Raw genomic sequence first — 13,201 nt, forward strand, 5'->3', positions numbered from 1 at the left:
GCCAGTTGAGGCAGGCTTGGGATGCTTTGGTCTTCTGGACAGTGTCTTGATTTATGCTATAAATAATCAGGGGTAGGGTTTTATGTTGGGGCCTTTGTGTGGGAGCTAAATGGGATGACCTAACCTTTGAACCGATCTTTGTGCTTCAGTTCAGAGGGATGGCACTGTGTTCAATGTCACAGCAAACGTGAAAGGGACTCTAAGGGATAGCAAGAGCGATGCAGGACGCCCTTGCTGCTGTCAGTTTTTCATTGGGAAACCTTCTCACGTTTCTTTTTGCTGATAGGCTTCAACGTTTTTGTGGAGCATTTTCAGAAAATGATTGGGAGAACTTACACACATCCAAAATTTATAAACAGCAAAGAATATTTTCAGGACGGGGGAGAAGAGGCACTGTTACATGCTTGTTTTGTTCATATATGTGTACTCGCATACAGAAAGAGAAAAGTTTATTTGTTCATAGCATAGGTGAAGTACTTAATTATGTGGAAACTTTAGGTTATGGTCAGAGGGCAGATTTAATAACTAATACAATTAAAGAAGTAGAATCTGCAGAACATCTGAGACAGCATTAAAGTAATTGGAGCACCTTTTCTCTTTGCTAAAATGATTACACGAGAAGGGGGTCTGTGCCAAGTCCAATGTGTACTTCATGAGTGTAATCCTGCTTGCTTTTGGGGACTGTTTGAATGGGTCCCTTTGTACGCGCCGGCCAGATCATTTCTGTGTAGTGAGGAGTAAACCTCAGTGCAAAGCATGTGCTTCTGTGGTTTCTGTTAAATTGCATTGCAGCCGTGGCTTTGTTTTTTTGTTTTAAATTCAGGCTGGTTTAATACTCTGGGAATTCTGGCTTCACAATATTAAAAATGAGCACAATATAGGAAACAGCTGCGAGTCTCAATGCATATTGTTCTTGGGCTTTACAACAGGTGGCATTGAAATGCAGTCAGATTTCACTCATCCCGTAATTGCAGCAAGATAAAAGCAGGGCACAGAAGTAACTCCTCGCCGCTGCTGGAGAGGCTCGGGGTGGGGGGGAGGGATGGCAGGGCATGGAAAGCAGATCGGTGGAGCAAAGCCCTCTGGACCTGGCATGCTTCTCAGTCCTCCTATGGATTGATGAGACCTCTCGAACGTGGATGCAAACAGCAGCCTTCCCTGTTTCACACCTTGCTACTGAGTGCAAATTGAGTCTTATGTGAGGGTGGCTCAAATAAACTGTTAATAGCTGTATTAAACAGTCTTTAGGATCCATATCGTGTCTCTGCAAGACAGGCATACAAATGCTCTCCTCGGAATTAAAGCACATGCAGCTGGTAGCCTTCAAGGTTTCATTTTGGTGGCTTGCTTTCTCTTTTTCCCCCAGAAAGGTAAAGCTATCATCAGCTGGGGTAGCAGGTCATAGGTTTTCATTTTAATGGGGGAGGAGGGTGATAAAGACATGTTTTATTCACAGTCAGAGAATGCTTTCGTGCGGTGTGAATGGGAACTGGAGCTCATTTAGCCTTGCTCTGTAGCCTCTCAGAGCTGTGCTTTACAGAAGAACATGTTAGAATTTATGAAAGTTTCATTACTAGATTTGTCAGGCAACATCTGTCTGTTGCAAAGAAGACAAACCCATTTAAATTGTGGAGATTAAAAGGCATGTCTCCTTACTCTTTGGTGTCAGACCTTTGTGTCTGCTGCCTGCCTGAGGCAACAAACCCGGGTCTCACTTTTGCTGAAATTAGGTGTGGATTTCCTGCTGACCCTGGGGAAACAGGGACGAGGTATCCTGTGTGGGGAAATACTGCCCAATGCAGTGTTCTGCATTGTTCCCTGTGCAGTTCCCTGTTCCCTGTGCAAAGCCCTCTACCACAGGAGTGCAGAACCCTAATTTTTGGCCTTTCTTGCCTTTTTTCCCACTACCAGAGAGATGCTACCTGCTGCAATAGTGTAAAAACTGCAGTGACATGAGGTCCCAGCCCTGTGGCAGGTGTCCTCTGCTTCCTTGGCTTCAGGGACACCTCACTAACTGACCCCAGAGTATCAATTCTCAGGTGTCAGCGTGACAAGAAAGCTTGGGGTGGCACTCAGAGGGGCTGGGACAGCAAAGGGGTCCAAGGCTTAGCCCCAGTGCTCAAACCTTGGCTCTCAAAATCGATAGCAAAGTGTGCCCAACTGTCTGAGGGGTCGTTAGGATGCCCCAGAGAGCTGGAGGAACTCCAGCAGCTGATGAAATAGCTTCTGAAGGGTGACACAGTAAAGGAAAAACTCACCAATTTTTACCTTCCTTAGGAAACAGTGTACGTCAAAAATGGGATAAAATCTTGCCTTTCCTCAGCAGCTGACATTTTGCAATGAGGTCCTTAATTCTCTTGGGAGAAAAGAGAGAAGTTTGCAAGAGGGCTTGTGGTGAATTATGCCTGGAAGTGAGGACTCTGGCAGAGTGCTGTGGTAGCTTGAGCTCCTGAACAAACTTAGGAGGCCATGCTCAACACGGGAGATATGAACACAGCTCCCAGTAATTTGGCTCCTGCTGTGTCCCCTCTAGAAGTGATGCTGTGTGAGGGGGACAAAACAGGAAGAAGGGACACACCAAAAGACTGAGGAGCAGGACAAAGGCACAAGTTTGCTCTAGTTTCCCACGTGTCTAGTTCCAGAGGTTTGAAAGTTTCTGTCATGCTCCCCACATACTTATGCCTCTCCTCTCTGTGAGACGTGGTGTAGGATCCACAAAGTATTTGGGGACCTCCTACTAAGAGACCTTTCTGTAGGCGCATAGGATTAGGTCCATATTAGATTTCTACACCATTTGGAAGATGGCACTTGATCTAAATGTGTTGCGTTTAGCCTCTGTTGAGGCTTTGCAGGGTGTGCTTCCCCCACGGTGCGATGCTGTCTGCAGCAGCCATGCTTTGCAGCTTCAGCCCACCAGCAAAACTGGGTCTGAGGATGCCTGCACACCAGCAAATCCTGTTTACTTCCTCCTAACATGAGCACTGGATTTGTATGCTCGATCCGTCAGTTAAATTTGCATGTGCAAACCAGGAGAACTCTAGGATACAATGTAGGATACAAGTGAGGGCAAGCTTTATTTAAAAACATGTAGGTTGTTTGTGGCTAGACCAGTGGGGAAGCCTGTGGCTTGTCCACATTTATGTTCACATAAGGCTTAAAATCACATTAGTTAAAACAAGTTAACTAACACATTTGCAGATGGAAACACTTTTCCTATTCTGATGTGGCTAGAGGAAGCAGTTTCATGTTTGCAGTAGTGAATAATGCCTTGCATTTATATGCTCATACTACTTACTCTTAGAATAAGAGTGAGCACCTGATAACTGGGTTATCACATCCTTGTGAGGTGCTGGCACTCGTAACAGACCTCTCTGTCATGATAAACCGGTTGAAAACCAGTGCAACAAAACAAAACCAAAAGGAGAAGAATGATTATGGTTTTAGTCCAACTAAATCCTTGAACGGGCTGATTGTGCTCGTGTGTACAAAAGTGACAGGGCTGGAAGCAGGAAAGGGGGTCCATCGGGAAGGCGGGGACCATCTCCTTTGGCAGCAGCACAGATGCAGATGGGCTTTCGGCAGGCATGAAACTGCCCAGGTGCACAGGGTCTGCCCAGTCGGCACCAGCCTCCAGGTCCTGGTCCCCTGCTCAGGCCAGGGGGCTGTCCCCAGGAGGGAGCTGGCGTGCAAAGGGATGGCTGCATCCTCTGCAGCTGCCATTTTTATGGTGTATTTTGAGATGACTGCTTTCAGCTGGGATCACTCGGGTGATCGGTGCAGCTCGGCAGCGCCGCACAACCTGGAGGGGCAGCAAACGGAGGTGCGAGGGGGGCGGTGGTTGGGGGTCGGCAGAGTGAGCTTTTGCATCGAGTGCTGCCCCCACAGGCAGCGTGTTCTGCAATGGCACCTATCCCTTGTTCTGTCTCGCTTTGTAATAAACAGTAGAGGCATTAGAGAAGTTATATCGTCTAAGTCAAGAAATTGCTAGGTTTTTCTAATCAGTTAAGCAAAGCATGTGTTAAATGACCTGCCTGGGGGATTGTATTGCCTTTTTTTAGCCTTTCTTTTTTAAAGGAGTTGGTATATCTCTGGCACAAGAGAAAGAAATGGCCTAGCAATATAAAGCAAAAAAAGTATTGGGAAGCTGGAAGCCAATAAGCATATATAAGAACTCTCACCAGTTTTAATTACCTCTGTGCAATACTGATGAGAAATTTAACAGAATGCATTTGGAGAAGCTTTCAAATTTTACCAAGTCGCATCTAATCCTTAATACACTGACTATCCAGACACAGAGGCACCATTTTCTCAAATCTGGTTTACACAGACAGTATTTTATATCAATATCTTCACGTGGTACGCAGAAAATCTTCCCAAAGAGCAGTGAGATCTTTTCTTGCTATCATCTCGTTTATACCATTGCTTGCTCGCTTTTTGTGCTCAGTAATATACTTCATATGTTTTTTATTCCTCTTTTTTTCCCCTTCCCAACTGTTCTATTTGTGTGGTGGTAGCAAATGATTCTTATTTTCAGGTTCTTCGAATATAAATCTGACATTTACACAATTTATATGTGGGGAAACTGCTGTGGCTTCAGGAGGCTAAGATGGTGTTAAAAAACAAGTAGTGGAAATAAAAATGCATTTCATACCTACTCATGCATACAGCATCCATACCTTGAAAACTATACCCATACATGCACAGAGACAACATTTGGGTCAACTGCTTCCAGGCTCATGTCTGCTGGAGCAAAATTGGCTTGTAGTTGGGCGAGGCTTTGGCTACCCATGTCTCCTCAGGGTCTGTGCTCCCTCCAGCCAGATTACCGGGATTACTGGGATTTAGCATGGGGCTTGGAGAAGCCCAAGTCCCACTGTAACCAGGAAGGCTGGACGGGGGCCGTGGTGGTGCTGGGTGCTGCACTGCTGGTGGTGAAGCTCCATGGCTGACATACGCAGCAGGAGTCCCAAGATCTTGTGAGTATTTTTAGGTGCAGTGCTTCTGTGCACTCAGCAGGGCACTGATAACCAGTTCTTCTGTTATATTTAAATATAAATTAAACCAAGCTGCCCCTGAAGGTACCATCTTAATTGCAGGCATAGATTGTACGGCTGGAAGAGGCCATGGTGACTGCTTCACCTTTTACATGAGGCAGGCCCAGAAAACCTCCTTATAAACCATTCATAATTTTTTTTTTTATTTGTTAAAAATAGTTCACAGCATCTCCATAGCTCAGGGCAGTTGTGTGCCCATCTGTTCTGCCTGCTGTAAGTTGTTAGTTCTGGATTTGGCACTGTGGAAGAAAACTGGCATACGACAAAGAGGAAGCAGGACCTACATTGATTGACAGAATATTTTCTCAGTGGGAAAGTGCAGTGAACTTGGGCATGAAAAGGGATAATCCATAAGATATTTATCACCAGAGATCTAAATTATATTAGGAAGTATACAAACAAAGATCTGGTTTCTCTCTAGACGCCATGGGGTCTACACATTCTTATGCTATCCTTTAAGATAGGTTGTTGCTAAAGGAATGAATAAGAGAAAAAGTCTTTGTTGATAAATTCCCTGGGAATCCACTATAATGCTGTTTTGAGCCTTTGCGTGTGTTCCCAGAAGCATCACGTGTCACGTTACCCTTATGTGTAGTTGTGAAAACATGGAATTTAATCATAGTTTGTCCAAGATAATTTTTTTAGGCTGTTGTAACTGTACCTATGAACCTGTATATGCTAGAAGATGCACAGTCCTTACTTGGGAGGAATTTTTTTTTTCTTCTGATCCTTAGCTAGGGAAAAAAATGTAGAAGGTGGGGAGGGAAACCTTTGGGATGAAGAAGCAGATGGTCCAAAGCTATGAGGAAGTTTAATGGCTTAGTGTTTTAGTGGGCTTCTGGAAGTTGTAATGCCTGTATGTGGAAAAACAGATGGTGGTACTGTAAAAGTGACTGGTACTTGTGCATGCAAAGCTGGGGATAAGGCATTTTTGCCTCGAAACTGTATCTTTGAATACATTGATGAACTTAACTGTGGACTTACCAAGGACATAAAGAAAATTATTCTGACTGGCAAATGGCGGTGTTACTGTTTGTGGCTTATGGAAAGCTCACTGGATTGCTGTTAAATTGCACTGCAGCAAAATAACTTTTATAAGGCTGCGGGGAATTTTCCGAACCATCACAAAAAGTGGAAATGTGTAAACTAAAAATATCGCATCCATTTAATATCATTGAGAGGTCATACCCAGCGAGAGCACTCTGAGCCGACACAGATGGCACATTGCTCTCCTCTTGTCTTTGTAGACTGAGAAAAGAAGCTCTTTCAAACACCCATTGTCTCTCCTCCTCCCCCCTCCAGTGTTAATTTCTGCTGGAGTGTTTCATTGCCGTCACTGCGAGCACACTGGGAGCTCAGCACTACCAGTCCTGCTTAAAACTGAATGAAAAATAGCTTGTGAGGGGTTTGGAGAGTGGAGACAATCAGCTTCTGTCCTACGTGATAAACAAAAGAGACCCAACGGGGAGGATGAGTAGGAAGCGACGATGCCCAGACTTGTCCTGGTCTTACCCTTTTTTGTGGTCATCTGCTTTGGGGGTTTTTGAACAGGACTCTGGGATTTTATTTGGTGTTTTAGTTGACTGGCAGACTTTTATTTGCCTCTCCTGGACGCAGTCTTTCTCACACTGAATGCTCATTGCTTGCCCTCTATCATATAGCTGTCTGCTTGGTCACATTGTCCAGGCTGGCAGCTTTCCCCATGGGAGCAAGAAACCAAACTTGGTGTTCCGCCTTCTGCATGTCACCTTTCTTCTGGATCACCTCTGAGCACTTCTTGTTCAAGATCTCCTGGTGCTCAGGAACAATCTCGACCTGCTCCTAGGCAGGGCACAGGGCTTTGCAGCACCGTTGGTGTGGAGGGCTGTCACCGAGAGTGCCACAGCCCTACAGGTGGGCCTTTTGCTGTGCCCACGCCAGGCTGGCTTTGCAGCCCACTTTCGGGTTGCAGTTACTTGACAAAGCTGAGCCAGTTCACTCATCTGGAAAACTCACCCAAAGCAAAGCCAACAGTTTTCCACTGGTTTAGGAGCTTGAATCAGTTCAGTACTAAGATGAGTACAGAGGGAGCAAGGGTTAAAGAAAAGGTAGAGCAGAGCAGGAGGAGGAAGGGGACTGTGCCTGGCCACAACAGTGAGACATTAGGTCACTTCATCTGCACCCCAACAGTCGGGAAGGTGAGTGCTGGTGTTGCCTGTTCCTTGGGGGTTTGTAGGTCTGGCATCTGCCTGTGCGACTTCTGTTGGTGCAGTGTCTGTTCTCCCCAGGGAGTTTTGCACTTAAGCAGCTCTGTAGTGATTTGCTTTTGGCATTGAGCAGTTCATAAATTTATTGGTCTTTAATCAGTGAGCCATAAAAGCCGAATGTCCTTGCTGATTATTTTCACTTGATCAGCAAACCTGGGTATCACTCAGTGCAGCCTTGTTGATACACATGGATGGACTTGTTGTGCTTCGACTGACACCTTTCAGATGACCTCAGAGCATGATTTATTATGCATCCTTTCCCCTATTTTTGTCAGAGACAAGTTGCAGGTACTTCATAGGTAAATTAGAGAAACCTCTGCCCTAGGGAACATAGGACCTAAAGGCAAGAGCACTAATACACTGTTAGCAAAACGGTGGTGGTGAGGTGGGATTCACTGCATTGGAACGTGAGAGGGGAAGACCTGAAGCACGTGGATGCATGCAGGCGCGAGGGCTATTGATAACCCTGTCACACTGCTGCTTGCTCAGTCCATCCAAAGGGCAAGTTTCTGTTCCTGAAGCTGGCAGTTTTTCATCTTACATGAACTTACAAATGAATAAACTATTCGAACAGGAATTGGAGCTTTTGTCCGAACAACCTGATAGAACAGATTGTGCTTTTTTTCTTTCTGGGAAGGAGATTTGATCCTTCATTTGTTAATCTTGGCCCCTAGATAGAGGGGAAGGTGAACTCCTTCCTGAAGCTGATTAGGTGTGCAGTGGATACACACTCATTGCAGCCACGGTCGTGATAGGATTTTTAAATGTTTTATTTGACATGTGCATTACTCAGACTACTGTTCCTGCACGAATCCCTAATTGATGGAATATTAACTGGGGAAAACTTTTGTCTGTTTAGTTGGGAAATGGTTAAGCAGATTAGTAGTTTTGATGAAAGATACTGCTTGACAGAAGACAGAGGGGATTTTTCTGTCTTAGTAGGAACACTCCAGAGTTGACATTAGCTTAACTTATGAAGAAGGAGTCCTATAACAGTAAGCATTTTTTCTCTGTAGGCACTGAAATGTGGAAAAAAGTATTTATGGCTTCCTAATTACTGAAAGAGTGTCATTCAGACAATCAAAGTGAAAGTGGAAGGAGGTCTGGGTGTAATAAGTCTTCTCTTGGCCTCAAAGGATTTTTCTTGGGAATGGAAAACATTTGAGCAGGGTATGTAGGATGGAGAATGAGAAACCTGGTATGGTATGGGTATATTGGCACGTAGGAGAAGACAAGTCACTCACTGAATTAGAGCACTGCCGTGAAATAGCAATCCATGATTGTTAGTGGATTAGTGGGCAGAGACAGAGGCGACAAGCAGCAGCTCCTGTGTACTTACCAGGTCCTCTCCAACCTCCAGAGCTGGTTGTTTTGTGATGGCCCTTTTCTGGCTGTCCTTCTGCCTCTCAGACATCACTCTGACGTCCCGGGTGTCTCGCTTGCTCGGTGGGGTTTCCTCGAGAGCCTCTTCAGCTTTCAGAAGCAGTTCCTGCCAGGCGGAGCAAACAGCCTTCTCAAAGGCAGGCTTTCCTACCCTCGCAGCAGCTAGCATTGGTGGCAGTCCTGGTTTGGAGGGGATTGTATTTTTTGTAAAGGTCCAGGAATTAACTTCAGGGAGTGGAAATATACATATTCATAAATAAAGCAGTGGCCTGAATTTGTGCCCAAGTTTAATCAGAACCAAAACCATATTTCTAAAATGAAATGCCTTTTCAGCAGAGGAGGAAATACCATAATGTCCCTATATTCACTTACTCATGACATTCTAGCTCAGCTTTGTATACTGAAAAAATTCAAAGTGTTTGACATAGGCCTAAATAAACATTTACCCTTTTGGTGCTCCATCCAAGTAGAGCTCAAGGTGGTACTTGAGACTTACCCATTCATAACTGGGAAGAATGTGGGACCTTCCCTCAGAGTCATTCCAGCTTGATCAGCTGGGATTTGTAGTGCTGGGAAGAAAAAAGGGCATTTTTTCAGCTTGCTTTCATTTTTTTCCCCTCCCAAAATGTTTTTGCCATTTTCGCCTTTTTTTTTTTTTTTTTAATTTTCAGGTCTTTTAAGTTTAGTAATGTGAAAACCAAGCTAAAGCCTCAGCTAGTCGTGGGTTTGTTCATGAGCTTCTCTGTCACAGCCCAAAGTGCAGCTTGGTCCCGCCGATTCCAAATTCCTGAAGTATGAGGAATTCATCTTGAGCTACGTGCATGTATATGCACAAGTCATATTTTGCCAAGAGGAAGGGAAATTTCCGTCACTGCTGTATAGCTGGGTTTCTCAAGCTAAACCTCTGTAATTTATAAATTAGAAGTCTTGGAGAGCTGGAGGAGTAGAGAGTGCTAGGCATACAGTGTGCTCTGGGGAAAACAACATTGCTTTATCGTGAGCTTTTCCTGCACGATTAGAGAACAAAGCTGGGGAAAGAGGCTTGTTTATGGTTGCACAGAGTAACAGAGTTATCAAGGAACGTTGTATTACCTACACAGAAAATATTGCTGTGGATATTTGGGTTCCTTCATAACATTTGTTGATGCTTTCAGACTTTAATATGGTTGTGATTCATTTCTGGAAACAGTTCCTCCATGTTTCTCACAGTTCTGCTAATTTCTTTATCTAATGTTTCAAGTCAGCTCCTCTATTTATTTTGGGGGTAGGTTTTACCTTCTTAAAATACCTACTTGCATGCATACTTGTGCAGAGAGTGCTTTACCTGTTTTTATTCTGAAAGGATCAGATCCCTGTTCCTTGCAGATTTTTAAAGGCCTTTGCTTGTGCTAAGTTTGAAAACAGAAAGGACTGGAGTCAACTTCAGGCATGGTCTGTCTTAAACCTTAGAATAGAGAATGGTTAGAGAACTCAGCTGTTGGATTATAGACTTCCCTTGGGTAAAAAACTGTGTTTTAAACATAAAACAATATGCTAACGTCTTTAAAGTGAGCAACTAAAATCCCGTTCCCTTCACACAGCTCCTACAATATACAAATAAATTACCTGTGCATCAGTATCAGAAGCAGAACAGAAAAAGCGTTATCTTTATTTTAAAAAATTACTAAGGAGGCCTTTAACACTGTATTATAGAGCATTGCCAGATAAAAACTTGAAACTTAAACATTGAGAGAAGCAATTAAGCTTTAAATAATGTTTGTTTCAGAAATCAGATGGTATTTAGAATCCTTCAGAATGAACAAAATACATTTTTACATTGAAAAAGGAGATGCAGAGGCCTTGTATTTATCTTTACTGACATAGTGAACTAGATGCGTTCAATTTTCAGCCTTGTGAAGTCAACTGTTTCCACTATCCTCTCATTTCAGTTTTAATTGTGGAAATGGCAGACTAAATTTCTTGTCTTCTACTCATTGCATTTGCTTCTCAGGTTGTGGTGCTTCACTGCTAAACCTAGGTGCCCCTAGGTTTAGTAAAAGAAGATGCTTTTCCATGTTGGTTTATTTTTTCCCACAGCATACTGTGGAGAGAGGTGCTGTCTCAGCTAATAAGCAAATAGCTCCATGAGCAGCCAAACTAATGATGCCTGCTTTCCAATGGATATGTGTCTCTTGGTTGATTGACTTTTAACTGAATTATGCTGCAGGTGCAATGTGCATTCATCACATAATTCATTCATTCTCACCAGAGAAATTCATTCTCACCAGAGAAATTCATTCTCACCATTCTCACCATTCATCACATTCATTCGTACCAGAGAATCCACTTTTCAGCCAAAGTTTTTCTCCCACGAGGATGATCTGTTGTTTAGTAACACACGTTTCAACTGAAGCTTTTCTTCTGTCCAAGAACTCAAAAAGACTCTTGCTCTCTTCACAGAATCACAGAATCACAGAATCAGAATCACAGAATCATATAGGTTGGAAAAGACCTTTAAGATCATCGAGTCCAACCATAAACCTAACACTGCCAAAAACCACCACTACACCATGTCTCTAAGTACCTCATCCAAACGTCCTTTAAATACCTCCAGGGATGGCGACTCAACCACTTCCCTGGGCAGTCTGTTCCAATGCTTGATAACCCTCTCGGGGAAGAAAAATTTCCTAATATCCAGTCTAAAATCCAGTCTCTTTTCCTTCCCCTTCCCGGCTCTCCTCACTGGTGTGGACTCACCACCGTCTCCTCCGCATGACCGTCACGATGCCTTTGAACTCTCTACTCTGCGCTGCCTCAGGTTTGGCTGAAAGTGCCCAGCAGGCTAAAAGTCACTAGGGCAGCTGGAGAGGCAGGCACTTTGTAGCATCACATAATCCTTAGAAAACCAGGCTAAAAGCTGAGGAAAACAATTTGGAAGTACTGGGAATGGTTCATGTTTGGATTTTTCTTCCAGAGAGTGGATGCTTAAGGGGATTCAAGCACTGTTTGCCAACCCGGCAGAGGAGCCCATGACAGCAGGAAGATGATCAGGTCCATGTCCTTGTCCTGCTCAATTCAAGGCAGATGCTCACCCCTGCAGCTCTTGCAGGACTGTGCCTTGAGGACCAGGTGGTTGCTCTCAGCCATTAGTCCTGAAGTTGTTTTGTTATGAAGTAGTAAATATACTCACCAGAGCAGAAGAAGCTTCTTTGTCCTGCCTGTGGTAGAGCTGGGAAGGGAGCAATGTGGATTCCTGCTCCAGTGAGCGTGTGCTTTATAGAAAGTGGAACTGTTCCAATAAATAAGCAAATAAATAAATAGCATCCACCCTCTTGTGTGCTACACAGCTATCCAGAGACAGAAGAGATGTGAACTTGGGTCATCTGCTTCTCAAATGCATGTTCTGCTCTGGAGACATTTAACTCTCTGGCTCTTTTCATTCTGAAAATGATTCCCGAATACCCTTCTGAGCATGGCCTTTTGCTTAAGAATGCCCCAAATAAAATTAAACTACGTATTTGACCGTAAAATATTACAAGTACTTGCTGGAAATTCTCCACAGCCTCGCTTTCAGAGAAGAACATATTTTTAATGCACATATATGTGGGCAAGCCAAAAGCTCCTTGAATGTGGTGGATTTTCTTCTTTTTAAAATCATTTTGGACCAAGTTCTTACACAGGTGTTTTATACCATTTCAGGACACATTTTTCCCTGCTGTTTTGAGAAGAGAGAAATTTTTAAATGTTAGGATTAATGGCATTCTAGTTTTATAATGGTGTATGGTTAACACATTGCTGAACCTGCCCTGGATTTCAGAGGTGTTTTGCACAGGACTGTAGAATAAGAGAAGTAGGCACTTCCTTCAGGGGAAAAAAAAATTGAACGTAGTGTTGCAGCAAATATGTAGTTACTAGGCATGTATGTTGTCAATTGCAGTCCTACTTTTTTTGTGACGGTTCCTAACAATACAGTTGATTTTCAGCTTGTTTGAACGACTGCTGAATTCAGAAAGGGTTTTTTTAAAGTGTGCATTGCTCTGGCAGAACTGTTCCTAACCTATAAACTGGAATAATACCTTTGAGATCAGCAAGCTGCTTCGGATTTACAGTCAGGTAACTGAGATAAAAGTCTGGCCCAAATATTCAGTCCCCCAGGACTTTCCAAACCATATAGTAACCACGCACAGAACTACTTTAGGAAGTGGGAAGCCATTGAACGTAGTTAAGGTTTTGAACTAAGGAGTGTATGAGCACTGTGTATCTTCTTTTAGGACTCCTTTGCCTTTTTTGGTCCACTGCCATTTCACTTACTGTTTTTACACACTCAGGTACTAGTGAATGAGACTGCGAGGGCAGTTGTTTAAACCTTGGTTTACTGACCAAAGGCTATAGGACAAAATGACACTTTATAAATGCCAATAAATTCAGTATTTTTTTCGACTGGCATGATTAAATTGCTGTTAGGAGAGCTGCTAGATCTTTTAATTGTATATTTTAAAGAAAGCATTTTAAATGACCGGTACCTCATAATTTCTTCCT

General features: G+C 43.5%; 1 protein-coding gene and 1 long non-coding RNA gene across 3 annotated transcripts in view; one reads left to right on the forward strand and one right to left on the reverse strand.

The window, feature by feature from the left end:
- The window catches only part of SH3RF3 (SH3 domain containing ring finger 3), a 256,892-nt gene that overhangs the window by 112,906 nt on the left and 130,785 nt on the right, over positions 1 to 13,201 (forward strand). The gene's annotated exons all lie outside the window — the stretch shown is intronic.
- On the reverse strand, positions 3,013 to 9,295 carry LOC142420868 (uncharacterized). The gene is made up of 3 exons (XR_012778803.1): positions 9,180 to 9,295; positions 8,640 to 8,789; positions 3,013 to 3,799 (listed from the first exon to the last, which is right to left on the reverse strand). It is a non-coding gene; the product is annotated as an uncharacterized LOC142420868 (long non-coding RNA).

This window comes from Mycteria americana, chromosome 1, assembly GCF_035582795.1.
Source record: "Mycteria americana isolate JAX WOST 10 ecotype Jacksonville Zoo and Gardens chromosome 1, USCA_MyAme_1.0, whole genome shotgun sequence".
NCBI classification, from domain to species: domain Eukaryota; kingdom Metazoa; phylum Chordata; class Aves; order Ciconiiformes; family Ciconiidae; genus Mycteria; species Mycteria americana.